General features: G+C 42.0%; 1 protein-coding gene across 1 annotated transcript in view; it reads right to left on the bottom strand.

Annotated features, from left to right (window-relative positions):
• LOC124014557 (galactose-3-O-sulfotransferase 3-like) overlaps positions 1–25668 on the bottom strand; it is a 37644-nt gene extending 11976 nt beyond the window's left edge. The window contains exon 1 of the mRNA XM_046329704.1: positions 25308–25668. The gene's annotated coding sequence lies outside the window, so the exon portion shown is untranslated. The remainder of the gene's footprint in view (positions 1–25307) is intronic.
• Between the last annotated feature and the right edge of the window lie 341 nt (positions 25669–26009).

Genomic DNA, 26009 nt, shown 5'->3' with positions numbered 1-26009 from the left:
CACAGGAAGGCCAAAAGGATCATCAAGGACATCAACCCGAGCCACTGCCTGTTCACCCCGCATACCATCCAGAAGGCGAGGTCAGTACAGGTGCATCAAAGATGGGACCGAGAGACTGAAAAACAGCTTCTATCTCAAGGCCATCAGACTGTTAAAAAGCCATTACTAACATTGATGGGCTGCTGCCAACATACTGACTCAACTCTAGCCACTTTAATAAATGGATCACTAGTCACTTTAATAATGCCACTTTAATAATGTTTACATATCTTGTATTCCTCATCTCATATGTATATACTGTATTTTATACCATCTATTGCATCTTGCCTATGCGGTCATCGCTCATCCATATATTTATATGTATATAATCTTATTCCATCCCTCTACTAAGATTTGTGTGCATTAGGTAGTTGTTGTGGAATTTTTAGATTACTGTTAGATATTACTGCACTGTCGGAACTAGAAGCACAAGCATTTCGCTACACTCGCAATAACATCTGCTAACCATGTGTATGTGACCAATAACATTTGATTCGATTTCAGACTGGCAATAACATTGGACATCCTGACTACAGTCCTGTAGACGGTTGACTTGTGGAGTCCAAAAAGATCCTCATCCATCATCTGGAGAACATCCAGTTGCGTAGAACAGTAGGGTCACCAAAAGCGGTGCAGCCGCGTTTCTATCACTCCCATGCTTTCCAGTTGCATTACAGAGTCCTTGGAGAAGTGGTACCTCCTTGAAAATCCATCATTATCTCTAATTATTCTCTGAGGAACTCTGTCATTTTGGTCTCTCCACAGTAGTAATGCTGCCATTTGATCAGTTAAACCACCTCAAGTGGCAGTTTATAGTTAATCTCCAATCTAAGTTTATATTTTTAACAAGAATTCTTTGAGCAACAGCCTTAAAATGTATCTAGGTTTAAAGTGGAAACGACATTTAGATTAAAGGAAACATTTAATTTAACTATGAATCATTTAAAACTATGTTTAACATTTGGTGCAACAACATTAATAGATACACCTTGATTCAACCCAGTTTAAGAGTTAATCCATGTTGGTGCAACCCACACAAAGACATGTTTCCCCCGGTGGTAGTGTATATAGCCAAACATCCTCCTCCCCTTTGAACAATACATGTTTATTGAGAGGCAGGAAGTTAAAAACTTCTCCCTTAATGTGACCTGACCTTGTCTTCCTTCCTCACTAAACTGCATCTTTTCATCAGTGCTTTCCAACATGTGATTGCTTTTCCTTTACTCAGTACATTCCAAGCTTAATTGCCTCCACCACGTCAAATCAAATCAAATCAAATTGTATTTGTCACATGCGCCGAATACAACCTTACAGTGAAATGCTTACTTACATGCCCTTAACAACAAATGCTTCAAGAAATTTTATTTTAAAAAGTGTTAAGTAAAAAATAGATAAGTAAAAAATAGATAAGTAAAAAATAGAAAATGAAAGTAACAAATAAATGAACAGCAGTGGTAAAGTAACAAAAGCGAGGTGATATACAGGGGGTACCGGTACAGAGTCAAAGTGCGGGGACACCGGTTAGTTGAGGTAATTGAGGTGATATGCACATGGAGGTATTGTTAAAGTGACTATGTATAAATAATAAACAGAGAGTAGCAGCAGCGTAAAAGAGGGGTCTGGATAGCCCTTTGATTAGCTGTTTAGGAGTCTTATGGCTTGGGGGTAGAAGCTGTTAAGATGTCTTTTGGACCTAGACTTGGCGCTACGGTAACGTTTGCCTTGTGGTAGCAGAGAGAACAGTCCATGACTAGGGTGACTGGAGTCTTTATGTCACGACTTCCGCCAAAGTCGGGCCCTCTCCTTGTTCGGGCGGCGCTCGGCGGTTGACGTCACTGGTCTTCTAGCCATTGCTGCTCCACCTTTCATTTTCCATTTGTTTTGTCTCGTTTTCCCTGGTTCACATCCCCTCATCAGACTAAATGTATTTTACCCTCTGTTTCCCCCATGTGTAACGATCGTTATAAGGAGTGGACCAAGGCTCAGTGTGGTTTGGGTTCATCATAATTTATTTAAATGTGAACCAGCAACAAAACAATAAAGAGTAACAAACAAACGAACATACAGCCTTGTAGGGCTCAAAAGCAACAATACAAAAACAAGATCCCACAAACAATAGGTGGGAAAAAGGCTGCCTAAATATGATCCCCAATCAGAGACAACGATAGACAGCTAGCTGCCTCTGATTGGGAACCATACCGGGCCAACATAGAAATACAAAAACTAGACTACACATAGAAATAATAAACTAGAACACTCCCCAGTCCATGTCTGTGTGTAGAATTTTTCTTTGTGTAGGATTTTACGCTACAGGCTGGTTTGCGCTAGGTTTGTTTCAAACCTAGGTTTGTTTGTTTTTGATTAATCCGGTTCATGTTACCGTGGTTGTGCTTTGTGCTGCCTCGCCTGTGCCTTTGGGCCAGGGTGTGTATTAAAGTTCTCCTGTTATCACCCTTCTCTGCTCTCCTACGCCTGATTTCCCGGCAACCAGTCACTTACCCCGTTACAATTTACCAATTCTTTGGGCCTTCTTCTGACACCGCCTGGTATAGAGGTCCTAGATGGCAGAAAGCTTGGCCCAAGTGATGTACACGGTCGTACGCACTACCCTCTGTAGTGCCTTGCGGTCAGAGTCCGAGCAGTTGCTCTCGATGGTGCAGCTGTATAACCTTTTGAGGATCTGAGGACTCATGCCAAATCTTTTCAGTCTCCTGAGGGGGAATAAGCTTTGTCGTAAACTCTTTACGACTGTCTTAGTATGTTTGGACCATGATAGTTTGTTGGTGATGTGGACACCAAGGAACTTGAAGCTCTCATCCCGCTCCGCTGCAGCCCCCTCGATGAGAATGGGGGTGTGCTCGGTCCTCCTTTTCCTGTAGTCCACAATCATCTCCTGTCTTGATCACATTGAGGGAAAGGTTGTTGTCCTGGCACCACACGACCAGGTCTCAGACCTCCTCCCTGTCGGCTGTCTCATCGTTGTTGGTGATCAGGCCTGCCACTGTTGTGTCATCAGCAAACTTGATGATGGTGTTGGAGTCGTGCCGGGCCATGCAGTCATGAGTAAACAGGGAGTACAGGAGGGGACTGAGCACGCACCCCTGAGTGGCTCCCTGTGTTGAGGATCAGCGTGGCGGATGTGTTGTTACTTACCCTTACATAACCATTAACTTCTGGTGTAGAAACCAGACTATGGCACTCAATATTTCCATAGGATACCTGATAATTAACAATATTTCAAGTTTAGAGTCAGAACTCATCAGTCCCCCATTTTGAACATTTAACTCCATACTGTTCAACATTAAATTAACTTGGAAATTACTTATAAATGAACAAACAATGATAATAAAACATTTAAAAAACATGATTAACATTCACAGTTAGTGATTAGGTTTACAACTCCGAAACGTATGGCCTCTGATCTATAATCACACAATGCACACTCTTATCTCTATCTCTCATCGGACAACAGCATGACATTTCAACTGGAGTTTTTGGCTTTCTCCATTTCAGCTTCTGGTTCCTAAGAGAGTGAGAGCATAAGACTTGAAAAGCAAAGAGAAACACAACGCATATTAATAGAAGGGTGTAACTATGCATAATTATATATGCAAAGAAAAACCAAAGTTTGATAACATGACAATTCCCACTCTCTGTTCACCTGACTCTATGCCTTCAGGATACTTTCCTGCTGGGTTCCACAAAAATGAAGGCCCTAAAAACCTCTTCATGCTTTCACCCAGTCTTCCCCTTTCAGACCACAGGCTCCAAGAGGTGTTCCCAAACCGTGTAATTTTCACTTTGCTCCCCTTCTCCTTCTTCCTCCTTGGCCACCCGATATATACGTGCGGTGGCCTTAATCCCTTTGGGTCCCCAGGGCCAGGGTTGAGAAAGAAAGTTCTAGTTTCCTCCAAGCTTTAACCTCTTCAACCTATGGGGGCGCTGTGTCATTATTGGATAAAAAGACGTGCCCGTTTTAAGCGCAATATTTTGTCATGAAAAGATGCTCGACTATGCATGGAATTGACAGCCTTGGAAAGACACAACTCTGACTTCTCCAAAACTGCAAAGATATTATCTGTGCGTGCCCCAGAACTAATGCAACAGGCGAAACCAAGATGAAGTTTCATACAGGAAATGCCCCGGATTCTGAAGGCGCTGTGTTCCAATGTCTCCTTATATGGCTGTGAATGTGCCAGGAATGAGCCTGCGCTTTCTGTCTATTCCCCGAGGTGTCTCCAGCATTGTGACGTGTTTGTAGGCATATCATTGGAAGATTGATCATAAGAGACTACATTTACCTGGTGTCCCGCCCGGTGTCCTGTGTGCGTAATCTGTTGGTCCATGTGCGTTCCATTTCTTCAGAATTGAAAGTAAACTGCCACGATGGATTTTATCGTCGATAGATATGTGAAAAACACCTTGAGGATTGATTCTAAACATCGTTTGCCATGTTTCTGTCGATATTATGGAGTTAATTTGGAAAAAAGTTCACGTTTTAATGACTTTTTTTTTCCTTACCCAAACGCGATGAACAAAACGGAGCGATTAGTCGACACAAATAATATTTTTTGTAAAAACGGAACATTTGCTATCTAACAGAGTCTCCTCATTGAAAACATCTGAAGTTCTTCAAAGGTAAATTATTTTATTTGAATGCTTTTATGGTTTTTGTGGAAAATGTTGCATGCTGAATGCTAATGCTAAATGGTAAGTTAGCCATCAATACTGTTACACAAATGCTTGTTTTGCAATGGTTGAGAAGCATATTTTGAAAATCTGAGATGACAGTGTTGTTAACAAAAGGCTAAGCTTGAGAGCAAATAGATTAATTTCATTTCATTTGCGATTTTCATGAATAGTTAATGTTGTGTTATGCTAATGAGCTTGCTGATAGATTTACACAATCCTGGATGCAGGGTTTTTTTCGTAGCTAAACGTGACGCAGAAAACGGAGCGATTTGTCCTAAACAAATAATCTTTCAGGAAAAACTGAACATTTGCTATCTGAGAGTCTCCTCATTGAAAACATCTGAAGTTCTTCAAAGGTAAATTATTTTATTTGAATGCTTTTATGGTTTTTGTGGAAAATGTTGCATGCTGAATGCTAATGCTAAATGCTATGCTAAATGCTACGTTAGCCATCAATACTGTTACACAAATGCTTGTTTTGCAATGGTTGAGAATATTCTGAAAATCTGAGATGACAGTGTTGTTAACAAAAGTCTAAGCTTGAGAGCAAATAGATTAATTTCATTTCATTTGCGATTTTCATGAATAGTTAACGTTGCGTTATGGTAATGAGCTTGAGGCTGTAGTCACGATACCGGATCCGGGATGGCTCGAAGCAAGAAGTTAACTGTCGTTCGGATGGGATGTTAAACCAAGGTATTGACCCACTTGTGGTCACTAAGGATCCATTGGCACTTGTTGCTGGTGTAGTGGTGTTAATCCATGTGTTCTGAATTCCCCAAAATGGCCGCTCATACCACCACTAGATCTATCTATCTTGCCCATACTATTACAATGTACTGTATGTCCAGAATATAGCCCTAGCAGATTGCTATATAGTTACAATATGGCCCCATTGACCTCCATTGAAGAGCACGAGTGTACTTACCAAGACATATGTTTCATTTAGTGCCACAGACAGACAGACAGACTAATACCAGACTGATGAGATATCGCCCAGATAACAGCAGACACAAAGGGCCCAAAGGCACACAGATGCACAAGCATCCACACACACACACACCATTTTGCAGCGGTAAGATGAGCCGTGGGTTTAAGCAGTGAGTGTGTGTGTGGTGTGTGGTGTGTGTCTATGAGTGAGCCACCCCGCGTGGTGGATCAGGTGTCATGGAGAGTTAATAAGAAAGGGATTTAAGTGGCTCTCTGTCAGTGAGCCCCAGATTCTGGTCACACACACACACACACACACACACACACACACACACACACACACACACACACACACACACACACACACACACACACACACACACACACACACACACACACACACACACACACACACACACACACACACACACACACACACACACACACACACACACACACACACACACACACACACTACTACTACTAAATCATAGTCGTGTAGTGGGTGCCGGGTGTCAGCCTCCTGTGCTGTCATATCTGTGCCAATCGCTGTGAAACTCAATCAGGCCTTTTTAATTAAACACGGCTCCTTTCTAGTATGGCCAGAGTCTGTGTCTGTCTCTGTCTTTGTGTGTTTTGACCTAAAAAAAGATTTTGCGACAATCTCTTTTGTTACGGAGTCGTAAATAAAGCCTTGCCATCCATTATGTGATCAGCTTAGTTTTAGAAAAAGGGCAGAGAGTTATTTGTCCACGTTAGAGCTGTTTACATCAGTGTCTTTCACTAAAGTCACAGTCATTTCAGTGTGACATGAAGGAATTCAAACGGTCAGTTTCTCTTCATTTCTCTGTTGCTTCTCTCTGTCTATCTTTTCTTTCCTTTCCTTTTCTCTCTCGGTCTCTCCCTCCCTCTATCTTCTTTTCTCTCCCTCTCCCTTTTTATTCCTCCAGCACTCTATTTTCTTTTACAATAATTCTACACCAATCATTGTCAGACAGTGGCGTAAAAGTACGTCAAACACACCGTGAAACGAACAACACACATCTAGCGTGACCGACATAAAAGTTATTTGAGGCTAGCCTTAATGAAGTAATGAGCAGACCTTCACGCTAGCTAACTCTCAACTCCCTCCGGCCCAATGGCAGATGCTTATAGTCGATGCTGACGGCGTCTTGTCCTGACGTCATACGTCGACCCCTAACCTTTGACCCTGTACGACCGTAGATTACTTTCTGTCAGAGACCTCCCTCACTAGGTTTTCTAGTGGACACAAGACCCACAAACCTATTATCAAATTGGTCAGTTCAGGATGAAGCAACAGGCCTATGATTTAGATTCGATTTACCTCCACACTGTTCTCTCTAATTTGTTGGGGCACTGAGCAAATTTGTGGTCTTGTGAACAGAAACTTGAACATTGTGAATATGTTGTGCAAATTCCAGCCGTTTCCGTTTACAGTGAACACTGAGGCTGTACCCTTACAGTTTTAGACAGTAGCCAATAGGCTATTGTGGCTATTTGAAGATCATGTAGGCCTACCAACAAAACCAATGGAGCAAATCCCCATAACATTTTCACATGGAAATAGCGTTTGATATCTATGATATAGCCTACAGTAGCCTACTGTATATGGGGTGTTCAATGCAGGCCTACATTGCATGAGACTTTTAAAAAACGTTGTTTTTTTACAATATGAAGGTCTTGACATTAATTAATTATAACACCATGGGCCAAATAGGTGACTGTAAATTGCATTGAATTGTGTTGTATGATGCAAGAAGCCACTTTATGAAATATTTGTATTTATTTTTTACTATACAGAGAATTAGACAATGTAGACTACCCCTCTGCCTATTGGCTTATTTGCACATTCAAGCCTGCCTCAAAATACAACACTGCTTCTTTAATCAAGAGTAAGCTTTTTCTCAAAGACAGCTTTAAATGTAGCCTACACATTTTGTGCTCTTGTAAGAAGCAGTAACTCCCCATTGCTGACCTATACTTATCGAAAACCAGGCTAATTACTCGCTAACTAGCAAAGAATATCAACAAATGTGCACCTGCACATGCACTCTGATCTGAACTGATCTGAAAAGAGCATTTACTCAAAGGTGATTGAAAGACCGCTCGTGGGCTACCCTCGCCAATATGATTCTACTCCGTTGCGTTCTGGCTCTGCCTACAACAAAATCACAGACTCAATCTTGCAGTCAGATTTGTTTTGGTTTGTTGCATTTAAAATGTTGATTTGATCACAGAAAAAAATGTTAATCTATATAGTGCAAACTAATAGGGTGAACTCAGTGAATTTCAATCTTTTGCGTCTTTGCGAGGCCTGGCATTTCTTTTGCGTGGCAGTCTGAGGAAGTGCGCGGCTTTGAGGGAACATTGTTGGTAACACCTAATAATGATTAGAAATCCTTTATAAATGATTATAAATACATTTTGGGTGAACTATCCCTTTACTACAGTGCTAAGTGAGGAATGAATGACCCTCCCTCCCTCCCTCCCTCCCTTTGTTATAAAATATGACTGGCATAAGAACAGATGTCAACCAGTGGTAGGGGTCACACTGCTACAGTAATACCACACACACGCGGCTGACTGACATGCGATGCTCCAGCTGTTCACTCAGCACTCTGCCCCCGGGGAGATGACCCATCATCAGAGCTTGGGGAAGGAGCGAGCGTCTCCGGCGGCAACCAAGGGCATGGGGAATCTACCCTCTAACTGCACTATCCCCCACTCTGTCACTCTTTCTCTATATCCTCTCTCCTTGTCTCTCTCTACCCTCTACCCTCTCTCTCTCTCTCACACTCTCTCTCTCCCTTTTTCTCTTTCTCTCTCTACTCTCTCTCACTCTCTCTCTCCCTCTTTCTCTTTCTCTCTCTACACTCTCTCTCTCTCTACCCACTCTCGCTCTCTATTTCTCTACCCACTCTCTCCTCTCTCTCTCTTTCTCTCTCTCTCTACCCTCTCTCCTCTCTCCTTGTCTGTCTCTCTTTCTACCCTCTCTCTCTACCCTCTCTTTCTACCCTCTACCCTCTCTCTCACTTTCTCTTTCTCTCTCTACCCTCCCTCTCCATATACTCTCTCTCTCCCTCTCTCTCGCTCTCTCTCTCTCTACCCTCTCTCTCTTTCCCTCTCTCACCTCTCTCTCTGTACCCTCTCTCTTTTCTCTCGTGTCTCTCTCGCTCTATTTCTCAAGTCCAGGAATGGGCAACTTTGATGGAGGTGGGGGACAGAAAAAAATCTGGACTCATCATGAAGGGCCGCATTTGGTTGCGGGTCTACGTTCCCACAGTCTAATCCCCCTCCAACCCAACCTTGATGCTTTAGCCGTCCCCTATTAGCGACCACGTGGAGAGAGAGAGAGAACTTCTGTAACAAACTCTCTCTCTTTCAGCGTGTTCCACTTGAAGGTTACAGAGGCACATAGAGGGGAGAGGAGGGATGAAGGGATGTGAGAGAGGGATGAAGGGATGAATACGTCTCAATGGTATTGCAGTGACACAAGACACGGTGACAGCAGCGCAGCGCTAAATAGAACATATTAAAACACGATCATAAGATCTTAATGGACTATAGTCTGTGACAGAATTCCATCTGGGAATTCTAGACGTCCATCATCTGCTTCTGACACCAATTGATCAAAACAAGATATTCCAGAGATTCCGATTGGACCAGTCACAGTAGTTATTACAGAAGATGTCACGCTATAGCACTAAACACGCATCCTGTGTGTGTGTGTGTGTGTGTGTGTGTGTGTGTGTGTGTGTGTGTGTGTGTGTGTGTGTGTGTGTGTGTGTGTGTGTGTGTGTGTGTGTGTGTGTGTGTGTGTGTGTGTGTGTGTGTGTGTGTGTGTGTGTGTGTGTGTGTGTGTGTGTGTGTGTGTGTGTGCGCACGTGCATGTGTGTGTGTGTGTGTGTGGCATCATCATGGAAACGCTATAGATCAGTGTCTATGTCTGTCTGTCTGTCTGTCGGTCTGTCTAATAGCTGGGTTTCTCAACTCCACGATATGTACATCACATCAATGGAGTTGAGTGGAGACGACTGTCGGCGATGTGATGTACATATTGTGGAGTTGAGAAACTCAGCTATCTGTCAGAGACTACAGTGGATGTACTCAATTGAGAACTTTTTGAAATAGGCGGAAAAAAGAGGGAGCGAGAGAGAAAGACAGCCACCCTATCATAGCCCTTCTATATCTTGTAAGTCGTACAAATGTAATCGTCAAATCCAGAGAGGCACATCCCAAAGAAGTAAATCCACAACTTTACCCCTTTCTTCACACAACCGTAACGCTAGAACTAGGGTAGCTAACGTGTGTGTATGTGCGTGTGTATATAGATTCAGAAGCCTGACAGGGAAAGGTACTCTTTCATATTCCGGAGCCTCTGAGTGGGAAAAGTCTGCCTCTGCCTGTTCAAACTATTCCAACACTGTCTAGCTTTCAAAGGAAGGTGATATCCTGGTTGAAGGAGAGGGTGCCTCTGTGAGCAATCCCTCCTAGCCCAATGAGGATGACCAAATAGAGTTCCTTTGTGTATGGTACGTATATGTTGTTGTGTTTATATGGCTAAATAACCAAATTGACGTGGCATTTTAGCTTCCGTTTTTTAAAATCCTGCCACATATGCCAAACTTGCTAAATTCTATCATGAAAGAGGAACCCAAAGGAAAAAAATCAGACTTTTTGTTGTTTATCCTCGATAAGTCTTAATCAAATGCATCATTTTGTATGTGTACCTTGTTTTAAACGATCAAACAAACTAAACTCAACTAAACGTGACATCATTTTCACAGGGACTCAGGGCCATATGTATCAAGCGTCTCACTCAGAGTAGGAGTGCTGATCTAGGAGCAGGTCCGTGTAATCTTTTCATCGTGGTCTAAAAGACTAAACTGATCCTAAATAAGCACTCCTGCTCTGATATGCCTGATAAGTACGGCCCCAGTTCTTAGGGGGCTGTTTGCTTACATAAGTCTTAAGTATTATATTTTTCTTGGAATCCTCAGAATCAACCTGATATACAACGGCTTGAAATTGTACTTCGCACTGCCTCCCAATCCTTCTCTCCCTCTCTCCTCATCTGCCCTCTACCCATCCTCTCTCTATCTGCTCTTCCGAAAAACATCCTCATCCCTCCTCCTCCCTTCTCTCTATCCCCTCCATCCCCTCACTTACCCTACATTCATATTTTCTCTTTTCTCCTTTCTCCTCACCCACCTTACATCCGTTCTCTATCCCCCTCTTCTCCTACTCCATCCCTCTTTTCTCCTAAATTCTACCCCGTCCCCTCCTCCTACCTCTCAAGCCCAACCCCTTCTCCCCTTCTCCTCAACCACCCTCCATCCCTCCTTTCTACCCTTTACCTCTACCCCCCACCCCTTCCCTCATTCTCCTCACCCACCCTCCATCCCCCTATCTCTACCCCTCCCCTCCTCCTCCCCCCAGTCCAACCCCTTCTCCCCTTCTCCTACCCACCCGCCATCCTTCTTTCTTCCCCCAGCCCAACCACTTCTCCCCTTCTCCTCACCAACCCTACATATCTACCCCCCCATCCTAACCCCTTCTCCCTACAATAAGCGCATTCACTTTCAGACCCGTTCCCAGCAGTGTTTTGTCTGCATCCCAAATGGCACCCTATTCCATTTATCGTAAACAACAGAACCCATAGGGCTCTTGTCAAATGTAGTGCACTATATAGGGGAGTAGGGTGCCATTTGGGACACAGTTTTTGTCTTGGGCCACACCCCGTTAGCCAGACACACATTGAGACAGACTCTTTGTGGTCCTGAGAGGTTCATTACTGTTCTGCTGCCTCTATGAAGGACTTTCATAGAAACAACACTTCTCCCTAAACGACCCCCCGCAGAGAGAGAGAGAGAGAGACAGAGAGACTAAAAGCAAGCTATATAAAAACTCTAATGTTTTTCCAAATATGACAGTGCCATTTCTAGAAAAATACAATTGAATAGCAAACATACAATTAATTTTGGAGCAACACAGGCAATCACCCTTTTCTCAAGGCCTATTCCAAAATTAACTACAAAAACGGTCTGTGGGTCTTTTGAATCACCCAGACAGACCATTACCGACTGCCTCAATTTCTATCAAAAGTAAAACCCAGAAATAGACCCAATTCTCTAAAACACTAAAAAAGCTTGCTCTACTTTCTTTGTTTTTGAGAGCAGAAGGATTAAAAAAAGCATGCAGGCCAGTGCTGCTTATCAAACTGACAGATCAGCTGTTCATTTACATAAGAAACATCCTCATCGCCAAATTAGTTTACATTTTGGGTCCCTCTTCTCCAAAACCCACTTTAATCACACACACACACACCCTGCCAAGCACAGCCAGTTACCACAATGCTATCGGTCCCGCCTGCGTCCAATTTAGCGAGTGTTGTAAACAGTACTCTGTTATAAAACCACATTATCAAGGTCTCCACACTGCCCTCTCTACACACAGAGAACACTTGCATTGCTAGGTGGCCAGGATTTTTCCCCCTAATTGTAGCACTACCTCTCCATTACCTCATTGTTTTCACCCTACTTATAGAACACACACACACGCACACCCACCCACACACACACACACACACACACACACACGCACACGCACACGCACACGCACACGCACACCCACCCGCACGCACGCACGCACGCACTCACGCACTCACACACACACACACAAACACACACACACACACACACACACACACACACACACACACACACACACACACACACACACACACACACACACACACACACACACACACACACACACACACACACACACACACACACACACACACACACACACACACACACACACACACACACAGCCTAACCCTGCTGTTAAGTACAACAGCAATTACCAGCACTCTCCAGGCCAAAGGCAATCCGTGTGTGTGTGTGTCTGTATGTGTGTGGCCAGCCAAGGCAGCTAGACTGTGATTTGTTTGAGTGTAGTTTATTTTTCCACAGTGTAATCGGAAGAGCAGCAGCAGCAAGGAAGGAATGTGAGGTTTGTTTGTGTGTGTGTGTGTGTGTGTGTGTGTGTGTGTGTGTGTGTGTGTGTGTGTGTGTGTGTGTGTGTGTGTGTGTGTGTGTGTGTGTGTGTGTGTGTGTGTGTGTGTGTGTGTGTGTGTGTGTGTGTGTGTGTGTGTGTGTGTGTGTGTGTGTGTGTGTGTGTGAGATCGTGTATGTTCTATGAGAGAGGTGAAAACACACACGCTCCAATTAACATACTGTTGAGTTTTTAGACAGTGAGAACATGAAAGAGGTCTTGGTTTGTTGGATGGTGTGTAGCTGTAGAATATGTGTGTGGGTTGTATACATATGAAAGGGATTGAAGATTTCTTTCATCACTTAGTTGTATTGACGTGGAGGTAGAAAAATAAACACACCATTAACTGGATGTTGGGGCAAGGCGTAGGACACACATACACACACTCACACACACACATACACATAGTTATGTCTTACTCTACTTGTGAGGACTTTTTGAATTTTCGATAACCCTAAACTTAACCCTAACCTTAACCCTTAACCCTAAATCTAACCCGGAACCCTAAATCTAAATCTAACCCTAACTCCTAAACCTAACCACTAACCCCTAAACCCTAACCCCAATTCTAACCCTTAACTTACCTCTAAGCCTAAAATAGCCTTTTAAAAAGTGAGGACTGGCAAAATGTCCTCACTTCTCTGAATTTTAGTTGGTTTACTATTACTGAGGACTTCTGGTACTCACACGTATAGTAAAACGTGTACACACACACACCGACTAATACTAGTGTGACTAATACTATAATAAATCTATTAATATGAGAGTCTATGGTTGCAACTATCCCATAACTTCTAATGATGTCTAATATGGAAACAGATGGCTGGATCAATATGTCTGTACATATTTTAATGATTAAACACCATTTAAAGAGAACTCCGTCCAGACGCAATTATATAATGGAGGGAATTGGCTGGTAAAGTGTGTTGATTCTTTTTGAGGTAAGCATTGGCCAGTTGTCATATATATGAGGACTAATTAAATTACCTCTAAGGATCTATGAACAAAATGACTCGATTAAGAAACAAATAACATCCTCAAATCCAAAGACCCATGCGCATGCACACACACACACACACACACACTGGGCATCCACAGTGACTATTTGAGTCTATGCAAATCAAGCCACAAAGGTCAGGGGGTAAAGGTCATAGGTCCAACTGATAATGATGAATGGGGTCATTTCCTTGGTATTTTCCTCCTCTGTAGGGTGTGTACCATTTCTTGCACTGTAAGGAGTCATAGCCTGATCCCAGATCTGTTTGTGCTGTCTTGCTTGACAATGACTTCCAATAAGTTGGCAAGACAGCACAAACAGATCTGGGTTCATGCTAATGCCTGTAAGTCTGCCAGTGGGGTTGGTTGAATTCTTAATTGTGATGCAACAATTTTTAATAAAGTTCTCCTTATTCTAAAAATGTCAGAGCAGATGGCATATAGCCTCTGGCAGAGCTTTAGTGTAGGAGAGGAAGGGAAGGAAAGAGATGGGGATGGAGAGCGGGGAGGAAGGCACAAAGAGAGAGGGGGGCAGAGAAAGAGGAGAGAAATAATAACGAGAGGGAGAGGGGGAGAGGGAGACAGAGAGAGACAGAGAGAGAGGCAAATGTGATATCTCCCCGCCGCCACAAAGGTGCTGTTAAAGACTGTAATCAGATTCCACTCCAGTCTTCTCTAACTGTGGTGGTTTTAAAGATCCTGCTCCTCGAACTCTCCTCTACTGCCAGCCAGAAGGAGGAGGAGGAAGAAGAGGAACAGGAGGAAGCAATTCATATTTTTCACAAACTGTATGCACGGAATACATCTTTTTCACAACATTATACGCTTACATGTTACAAACAGCGCCCCATAGGTAACAGAGACCCTCCATCTGAGGAGAGATTCATTAATCCATCCAGACCCCCTAAGGGAAGGTTGCTCTGCACCACACAGACACGCACACGGCTCTGCACTGAGACGGGTCAGTAGGGAGACAATCTATTACTGACCCCTGCCAGACAGTCATGGCCCCAAGGGGAAAGACCTTGACACCGTTACATTCACACGGTTATTTTCTCAGTATTTTGAATCATTATTTTGTACTGTACACAGCAGTTTGTATCTGCGTTTTTTTCACCTCAAAGTTATCTACTCTGAGGATTTGTTTAAGTGTTGAAGAACCTAAAAAAATATATGAAAGTCGTGTCCTGCTGCCGCTGGTAAGGATTTCTTTGAATAGGAAAAAGGTTTTTGAAACATTCTGCTGGATTATATTCTGCAGTGAAATATGACATTGTTTGGACAACAGTTGCTTAGTTGTCTATTGGGACACCTGTGTATGCAGCTTTACAGTGTCCCGATACTGGACACTGTAAAGCTTACCGTGCGCTTCCCAGTCGAACCAGTTTGCGCTTATATTACGTTGACATTTTGTGACCTTTTTTGTTGTTGTTGTCTTCAGCTGTTTTTTTTCTCTGGCTTGTTCGTCCACACACATTTTTTAAATTGAGGCAAGTCGAAGTTCGGTAGTCAAAGTCCTTGCCCCTCCGTCAGTGATTGGTCAACAGTACTACTTCTAGTAGGAGTGGGAACGTGAAGTGTTTGTTGTCGTTCAATGAGAAGGGGTACGTTTTCATACAAATTTTGTCACTTGAGAATTACCGCACAAAACACGTTCGATGTAAAATTGAGCGACTAAGACATCATTTGCAAAAACATCAACGTTAATGACAGATTTCTTGATTCATCTTAGATTAATTCTGACTATTTTGGAAGTGTTTCTGGCTATGTCGTTGTGAGGGTGGCTCAAGAGGCACAACAGTAACATTGCTGTTATTTTTTCGTTTTTCAAGCAAAGGTCTTTAGGGAGTATGAGAGCACAGATGGTCGTTTAGCTATGCCGAGTTCTGCTAGGAGCAAACCAAATTGATGTATGCTGACGCCTTAACTAGACAGGCAATCCAGTGTGTTCTTATAGGGTGGTGTGAACCTAGATGGCCTATTGCTGCTGGTGTTGTTCAGTTACATCAGTGGTTCTCAAACCTCTCTGTCAGGACCCCAAGCACATATTGGCCAGATACTCTAGTGGCCGCTCTAACAATGAAAATAAATGTCTTCAAAAATCAAAGGTAGTCGGAAGAAGGCAAGATCAGGAGGGACCATTCTAGCCAATGAGAGGGCAGAACAACAGGCGGTTTGAAAAACAGACACTACTTTTTCCACTAGTTACCCCAGCCACAAAATTAAAATGAGCTATATCGTAAAAATGCATGCACATTTTTTAAATAATATTTGTGGTGTTCATTTGAGGTTCGGGTTAGGAATAATGTTAGCAGTGTGGTTAAGGTTAGTGCTAGGTTTAAAATCGCATGTTAAGAAGATAAATTGTCGAAATAGGCGGGGTTTATAATCTTGTGGCTGTGGTAACTAGTGACAACCAGGCACAACATCGATATTAATAGTTTTATCTCAAAGTTGTATATTCGATCAAATAAGCCACAGGTAGCAAATAAGCCATTCAACTATTTGTTAACCAATTCAACACTCGCATTGACCTCCATACAAAAATTCCTCGGTTGGTGAGTAAAGAAAACACACAAAAACACCACCTGTTGAAAAATACATATGTTGGGCCCTGTTATCCCTCTCACTTCACCTCTTCCTCTCTGCCCCCAGCCATTCCATGTATTTGATCTATTCCAGAGATAGTACACCTGATTCGACTTGCCAATTAATCATCAAGCCCTTGACTCCTTGAATCAGATGAGTTAGTTTACAGCATTGTGAAACGTCTGGGGGTCCCCGAGGACCCGAAGAGAGGTTTGAGAACCACGGAGTTACATCATTGGGAGCAGGGCTAAGATATGGCATTGGTGTGGTAGCGCCAGAAGATGTCTTCCTTTGATGTTCTTATCATGTGGGGAAAGGGTTTTGTGTTTCCTCCCTCCGAGGGGGTAGTCTTTCCTTGGGTTCATGGGAACCACAGCGGTGGAGCCGGAGGGAAACTCCAACGGTCACGCCCACTCTTCCAGCCAAACCTGGGATGTAAGTGTGAAGTTGCCCCTAAGTGCTGATCTTGGGTCAGTTTAGCATTTTCCCAACTAATGGTTAAGGTTAGGATTGGGGCAGGAGAGGCTGATCCTAGATCTGTACCCAGGGGAAACGTTCACACCTGTGGTGGTCCAAAAAGCCACTTTCTGAGCACATCTACAATGGGTATGTATATGTATGGAAGGTTTCGTTCAAATCAAAAGGTGTGTGTGTGTGTGTGTGTGTGTGTGTGCGTGCGTGCGTGCGTGCGTGCGTGTGTGTGTGTTTCCAATAATCCACAACGGTCAATTCCCGACTGTCAATTTAATCCAGGTCCCCATGGATGGGGATGTTGTACATCTACAAGGAGATGAGAATAATGTTTTGCCACACCAAGAGCAGCCCGGCCCCACTGGACACACACCTGGCTCTGCAAACCCTGCCCATCTGTTTTTATATCTGCTTTGCCACGTTGGTCTGGCACTGGCAAAGGGCACACTATAGAGAACGATTGCATTGCTAGTTGGCCAGGAATTTTTCCTGGTCAGGGAAACCTCCAGGACCATAATTGTAGTACTGCCTCTCCATTACCTCATTGTTTTCACCTCTCTCATATACACACCCCCCTCTGTGGATTTAATCACAACTACAACACACACACACACAACTACACCACACACAACTATAGAGAAGGTCCTGCCCTGAGCCCAGCCACCACACACCACACAAATACACACCACACAAATACACAACTACAGAAAGAGATAGTTGTATGAGGGCTAGCCTGAGACCACCACCCAATTACACAGAGATGAGGTAGTGGCATGAGGGTCAGGACCCTAAGGCTATGCAGGACCAGGGTTGAAGTCCGCAGCTAGCGTATCCTTGCACCAGACCTGTACGTGCTTTAGCCCAGAGGTTTTCAAACCTCTCTTCTTGAACCCATGTATTTTAAAGGTCCAATGCAGCTTCTTTTTTTTCAATATCAAATCATTTCTGGGTAACAATTAAGTACCTTACTGTAATTGTTTTGAATTAAAATAGTAAAAAATACATCGAAATAGCTACTTAGCAAAGGGACATTTCTCAAGCATGAATTTAGCTAGGACTGTCTGGGAGGTGTGAGTGGGGAGGGGAAAATGTAAAATGTTCTGCTATTGACAGAGAGGTTTGAAACTCTCTTTCTTAAATGGTCTATTAACTAATTTATCACATGGTGACATCACCATGAAAGGCTTAAACTCCATCCCTCCAAAACAGGCTGAAATTTCAGGCTATCTTTTCAAACAGGGCATTATCATCATTTTCACAACCTCATAGTGTGGAAATATAATGTTATATATATATATATATATATATATATATATATATATATATATATATATATATATATATATATATATATATATATATATATATATATATATATATAACACAGGATAATTATGTTTTGGACTGCACTGGGCTTGAACTATTCCACACACCTGATTCAACTTGCAATTAATCATCAAACCTTTGAATGGGTGAATCAGGTGAGCTTGTTCAGGGCTACAACAAAGTTGTGAAACGTCTGGGGGTCCCTGAGGAGAGGTTTGAAAACCACTGCTCTATCATTGCCATGCCTCCATGTATGTTTGTTATGTATGCAGGCATGTGCACAGATATAGCTCTACCTGTGCAGGTTGTGGTATAATTTCCACAATTCTTGTTTGTTTTTCTAGGCTATACATTTTATGTAATTGTTTGGAACCCACTGCCCTCAAGTCATTGTCATGATCGCCACCCCCCACCCTATCCGTTGGTTGCGCCTGTTGATATGGGCCCGGTTTCCAAAAAGCATTTTAAGGCTAAGTTCATTGTTAGAACCGTTTAGGAGCATTATTAAATCGCTGAGCTGTTTCCCAAAACAATAGCAATAGCTCTAACACTCGTTAGCATTGGCTCGTATTACTAATGTTTTGTACACTCAGTGTATTTTATGATGTGTAGCCTAACATGTGCGCAATGATATGCCAAATCTGTGATTCAGTGCATTTTTATTGGGTAAGCATTAAAGTAAACCGATTCAATATTTGCAGCTGTCGGTGGTAATATCTCTCTAGGTACTGATCCGTCGTCAGTATTGTGAAATAATTATAATGTTAAGGTAAGATCATCGCACATAGCGAACGCTCTCTCTGCATGGTGTTTTGGGAAACGCATGTTGCATATTTGGCCGTTGTAGGAAAGATGAATATTAAAACACTTGTAAGCCTGACACCCCATTCACATTAATCATGAGCACAATTTTTCCGAACTCTACGTCTTCAGTCCGGCCAAGGTCCGTCGAAGACTAAAGTTACCAAACCATAGAAGACGAAAATATGTGTTTGAGTTTATGGGATAGCTAGCAACTTGTAAACAATTACTCATTCCTATAAGTGAGTACTATTTTAAGAGTATGTTAAAAAATAATACACATTGTATTTTAAACCAATTATACTGACTGTTGCCTCCCGTTTTAGTTTATTGTGATGGTAATGACGTTTGTTTTTTATGATAATTATTAGGTGAAGGTCGCAAGTTACAGTATAGACTAGCTTTTAGCTAGCTAGCTAGCTGCTCTGTATGCTAGCTTGACTTGCTAGAAAGTTATAGAAGGAAGTTGAGGGAAAAAGTAACTAAACAAAAACATGTTTTATTATCAACTGAAACAATGTTTCTCCTGTCTTGAATGAAAAGGTCCCTATTTTACAATCTTCCCCCAAAAATGCGATCCCTGACAAGAGACTAGGTTGTCCTTCATATTTTCTTGCATTGTGAAACCCTCCCTATAATCTGTCCAGTAACGGAACGAGATTGCATAAAGATGACGTATGGCGCAATGAAATACGTTTGTCACGATGTAAATGGGGCATGAGTTCCATCACTATTGGGAAACCGCTCACGCACCCGATTGTGCCTTTTTCCCAGTCTGCCAGGTATGGCGATTGCGCACGCACGGGGGAGGAGAGAGAAAGAGAGAGATGTTTTTGTGTGTGTGTGTGTGGCGGATGCTATCACTGTTATTCATAAGCCTGCATTGTCACTTCAAGAGCATGCATTCATTAGTCTGTATTGTGTTCCCACAGGTCCAGGCAGGAAGACAACGGAAGCAGTCCAAACACACCCTATCCCCTCAGCCCTCAAATGAAGTTGGCTGAGGGGATAGGGATGGCCCGGGAATTCGTCACTCATTCATCCCGTGATGAGTTTTTTCAGCCACCGGTAGCTTGTGGGTGCTTTATATGCGCTTACAGTCAATTATAATTGCATGCCTACTTACATTAAATATATAATTATTAATATACGCCTACTGTATAATAGCTAGCAAATTAATTACTTAAATAACGTTAGACTGCTTAGCTGGAAACCATTTTTATTTCTACAATTTCCAAAAGCTAACCAAACAAAAACATAATTACTTTTATGAGACGTGTTTGTGTCGTCATGTGCATTAGTAGCACAATTTCTAACTTATTTACATGAGTTTTTACTTATGTTGACTCTATATATTCATGTTTAGGTTTACATTTTTGGCTGACTTTTCTTAGCGGATGTGCAATCGTCACAAATTGAATTATGGGGAGTTTCAGGCCCCGAAGTGAACATGATTGTACACTCGCAAACTCGACTAAAATCGAGGGCTGAGGGGCTTATGTTGCAAATATCCCTTGCTTGGCTAATCATTTGGACCACCCTCAAAGAGAACACACTGCTATACCATTAGTGGTGTGAATGGGTTTATCTGAATTTTCCCGACATTTCCCCCCACTTAAGCCAACCCCCTAACAATTTGAATTCAACCAATGAGCTTCAGCCCTTCACCATTTGAATTACATCTCGCAAGAGGCACCACATGCATACACAGTGAGAGAGAGAGAGTGCAATGCAGTTTTTGGGGACCACTTTTGGCTCGTGAGCACTACTTTCAGAACTACTGGATAAAAAGTGTGCACAAGTACTGGAGAATCTCTTTAATTCTATACTGTGGTGCCACATTCTCAATATACTTGATTTGTCCTCAGTTTGTGCTCTTTTGTGACACACGCAAACACTGACCTCAATTTTGTTCAATGTAAATAATTTGATCGCCAAGAAATAGTTGTACTGTCAATATAGGCTAATAATGAAACAAGTGGCGATTTAAGTAAAAATAAATCCAATCTAATAGAAGTGAACCTACCTGAACCACACAAAAATGGGAACGTTAACTTCAAACTTCTACAGTAGTGAATGAAATGCACTGTAGACTGCTAGACTAATTACATAGCATATCCCTCATTCACACCAAACTACACTGAGTGTACAGAACATTAGGAACAGTATTGAGTTGCTAATATTGAGTTGCACCTGCTTTTGCCCTCAGAACAGCCTCAATTTGTCAGGGCATGGACTCCACAAGGTGTCAATAGCTGTCTACAGGGATGCTGGCCCATGTTGACTCCAATGCTTCCCACAGTTCTGTCAAGTTGGCTGGATGTCTTTCGGGTGGTGGACAATTTGTGATACACATGCGAAACTGTTGAATGTGAAAACCCCAGCAGCGTGTCACATTTAAACCGGTGCGCCTGGCACCTACTACCATACCTGTTCAAAGGCACTTAAATCTTTTATCTTGCCCATTCACCCTCTGAATGGCACACATACACAATCCATGTCTCAATTGTCTTAAGGCTTAGAAATCCTTCTTTAACCTGCCTCCTCCCCTTCATCTACACGGAGAGAAGTGGATTTAACGAGTTACATTAATAAGGGATCATACAGTGCCTTCAGAATGTATTCACACCCCTTTTTCCACATTTTGTTGTGTCACAGGCTGCATTTTAAATTGATTTGTAAGTCGCTCTGGATAAGAGCGTCTGCTAAATGACTTAAATGTAAATGTAATTTAATCACTGGCCTACACACAATACCCCATAATGACAAAGTGGAATTATGTTTTTAGAAAGTTTTACAAATTAATAAAAATGAAAAGGTGAAATGTCTTTAGTCAATAAGTATTCAACCCTGTTGCTATGGCAAGCCTAAATAAGATCTGGAGTAAACATTTGCTTAACAAGCCACATAATACATTGTATGGAATAATTCTGTGTGCAATAATAGTGTTTTAACATAATTGTTATTTATTTGTATTTTTATACTTAAACAGAGTTTAATGGCTCTGACAGGATAAACTGAGGCTGGATCAACAACATTGCAGTTACATCCTGCTCATGCAAGGCACTAAAGTAATACTGCAGAAAATGTGGCACAGCAATTCACATTTTGTCCTGAATACAAAGTGTAATGTTTAGGGCAAATCCAATACAACACATTACTGAGTACCACATTCCATATTTTTCAAGCATAGTGGTGGCTACATCATGTTATGGGAACGCTTGTAATCGTTAAGGACTGAGAAAAAGGAATGGAGCTAAGCACAGGCAAAATCCTAGCTGAAAACCTGCTTCAGTCTGCTTTCCAACAGACACTGGGAGATGAATTCACCTTTCAGCAGGTCAATAACCAAAAACTTAAGGCCAAATCTACACTGGTTTTGCTTACCAAGAAGACAGTGAATGTTCCTGAGTGACCAAGTTAGTTTTGACTTAAATCTGCTTGAAAATCTATGACAAGACCTGAACATGGATGTCTAAAATGATCAATAACCAATTTGACAGAGCTTGAAGAATTTTTAAAATACTAATTAACAAAGTGTTGTACAATCCAGGTGAGTAAAGCTCTTAGAACCTTACCCAGAAAGACCCACAGCTGTAATAGCTGCCAAAGATGCTTCTACAATGTATTGACTCAGGGGTGTGAACCTATGTAAATTGAGATATTTCTGTATTTCATTTTTCAATAAATTAGCTAAAAATTCTAAACATGTTTTCACTTTGTCATTATGGGGTATTGTGTGTAGAAAAATGGGTGAGAAAAAAATTATGTAGTTATTTTCTTTAAATCCATTTTGAATTCAAGCTGTAACACAACAAATTGTGGAGTAAGTCAAGGGGTATGAATACTTTCTGAAGGAACAGTAGCTTTTACCTGGTAAGTCTATGTCATGAAATGTTTTGTACACTCAGGGTATATCTATTCTGACAGCACTTTCAACTCAATCACACTAATATTAACCTTATAGATGATAGGGTGAGAACAAGATGCACTTTGGTAGAATGACTGACAGATATCATGTTTCATTCTAATTAACCCATAGCAAACTAATTGAAATAGGTTGGTAAAAAGGAAATTAGGCTGAAACAAAATAGCCAATTCTATTATATTGCGAAAACATTGCATTTATTCATAGGCCTAAATGCATCTTAAATATATGTTTTCTATTTCCTGTATCGTGCAAATGAATTAGGCTTTCATTAAGCGGAGAGAGTGTTAAACCAATTTAATCTAATATAATGGATAGGTAGAATAATCAATCAAATGGCTTTCAGCTCCTTCTGGAAGATAGTGCCTTAAAAGTATCCATACCCCTTGACTTATTACACATTTTGATGTGTTACAGCCTGAATTCCAAATGGATTATATTGTTGTTGTTTTTTTATCTCTCCCATCTACACATAATACCCAATAATGACAAAGTGAAAACATGTTTTTAGAAATGTTTGCAAATGAAATACAGAAATATACAGAAATATCTAATTTACGTAACTATTCACACCCCTGAGACGATACTTAGTAGAAGCACCTTTGGCGGGTGTTTCTGCATCAGCTTTGCACATCTGGATTTGGGGATTTTTCTCCATTCTTCCCTGCAGATTTTCTCAGGCTCTGTTAAATTAGTTGAGGAGCGGCAGTGAACAGCAATCTTCAAGTTTTTCCACAGATTTTCAATGGGATTCAGGTCTGGCTTTGTCTGGGCCACACAAAGACTGTCACATGTGCTGAAGCCATTCCAGTGTCGCTTTGGCTACATGTTGGGGTATTTGCCCTGTTGGAATGTAAAATCTTCGCTCCAGTCGAAGGTCATTTGCACTCTGAAGCAGGTTCTAATCAAGGATGTGCCTGTATTTGGTTCCATTCATTGTTCCCTCTATCCTTACCAATCTCTCAGTCCCTGCCGCTGAAAAAGCATCCCCATAGCATGATGCTGCCACCACCATGCTTCACGGGAGGGTTGGTGTTTAACAGGTGATGATCTGTGCCTGGTTTTAACCAGACAGCACTTTGCATTAATGCCAAATAGTTACATTTTTGTCTTATCAGACTACAGAATATTTTTCCTTATGATCTCAGAGTCTTTCACATGCCTTTTTGCAAACTCCTAATGTGCTGTCTTGTGCCTTTTTCTCAGGAGTGGTTTCCATTTGGCCACTCTCCTATAAAGCCCAGATTGGTGAAGTGCTGCAGAGACTGTTGTCCTTCTGGCAGGTACTCCCATTTCAGCCAAGAAACTCTATAGTTCTGTCAGATTGGTCATTGGGTTATTGGTCACCTCCCTGACCAAGGTCCTTCTTGCCTGGTTGCTCAGTTTGGTCAGACAGCCATTTGGTCTCCATTTCCCAATGATGGAGACCACTGTGTTCTTGTAAACTTTCAACACTCTAGAAATGGTTTTACACTCTTCCAAAAAAATATTTGCCTCGACGGAGATCTACGGAAAGTTCCTTTGACTTCCTGGTATAGTTTTTGCTCTGACATGCACTGTCAACTGTGGGACCTTATATAGAAAAGTGGGTTTCTTTCTAAATCATGTCCAAACAATTGCATTGACAACAGGTGGACTCCAATCAAGTTGTAGTGACATCTAAAGGATGATCAAAGGAATTTGGATGCAACGGAGCTACAATTAGAATGTCATAGCAAAGGGGTGTGAATATGTATGTAAATTAGATATTTTGGAATTTGATTTTCAATAAATATGCAAACTATTCTAAAAACATGTTTTTATTACGTCATTATAGTTTTTTTTTATATATATCCATTTTGAATTCAGGCGTTAGTTAACACAACAAAATGTAGAATAAGTCAAGGGGTATGAATACTTTCTGAAAGCACTGAAGATGATCATAATCTATTGAGTTCCTAAAGTAGCCTACCGTCCGCGGTATAATCACAGGACAGGACGAGACCGGGAGAATATGAGCACGGCACCTAGATCCAAACCCACATGTCAAGATTTTGGGATAATTCATTCATACAAAAATAAACTCCGAAGGGCATAATATTAATGATGAATTGCGAACCGGCATGACTGACGGGCTGAAATGACAAACGTACTTGTCACAACAGCCTATGCCTGAGACCGTCGTCGCTTGATCATCGGTCAGTGACTGACACAACACCGCAGAGGCAGGCGTTGTAAAGAATTAAGACCCGGGGCAGTGGGGTGCTGGGTGCACCAGCCCGGTGACGTTGGAAAAGCAATGAAACGACACAATAATATATTCTATTGTAGACTACTGGGAGCAATGCCAGCAAAAATTCCCAGATAAATATACTCTCATAAAAATTGGGGAAATAGCGATTAACGGGTATTGGAATAAAAAAAGGGTGCTGTTACAAACACAAAACATTATGATGATCTATTCTATATCACCCACCTTTGTCATCTCACGACAAACAGACGCGACTGATGATGGTGCGGCTATTCTTGTTTGACGTTTTTGACTAATAGGTAGGCTACTGCCCCTCTTTCACCGGTACCCCGTTATGAGAGAAGCGAATCTCCTCCAATCTTCCTTTCCCTTCTTATTCTTCTTCGTCATCGATTCATTCGTGATAGAAACATCAAAAGGACTGTAATAAGAGGCTACTGCTATGGAAACGCTGCAGGATGGAATCGTTCGTTTTACATTTGATTGCCCCTCTGTCCGGCGGATGCTGCTCTCCCGCTGTATGTCATCAATGCTTTGAGACCCCTCGTGCGCACAAACGAGACGGTCATGTCTTTTGAGACCGCTTTTCTTCTATACCCGCGCCGAATGCGCGCCCCCCCTCCCAGTCGTGGAATGAAGGGGCAGCACACACACAAGCGCTCACACATGCTGATGATGTGGAATGACTCAATTATATATTGTAAGCGAAGACGTTCTTTATTATTATAATTTGATGAAGTGTTGTTTGTGTGTGGATGGCCCATGGCGCCATATTGCAGGGTCCATATGGTCGGGGTAGACTGGATAGAGCATTACTTGGACAATAGAGGGAGACAATCCCTCGTTAAACGACACTGTCTTGTCTCCTTATTGAATAATTAGTTGATCCATGAAGTTTATTATGTTCCTGTCTTCACTGTCTTCACA

The sequence above is a fragment of the Oncorhynchus gorbuscha genome, linkage group LG25 (genome assembly GCF_021184085.1).
Source record: "Oncorhynchus gorbuscha isolate QuinsamMale2020 ecotype Even-year linkage group LG25, OgorEven_v1.0, whole genome shotgun sequence".
NCBI classification, from domain to species: Eukaryota; Metazoa; Chordata; class Actinopteri; order Salmoniformes; family Salmonidae; genus Oncorhynchus; species Oncorhynchus gorbuscha.
This window is presented reverse-complemented; position numbering and strand designations above follow the sequence as displayed.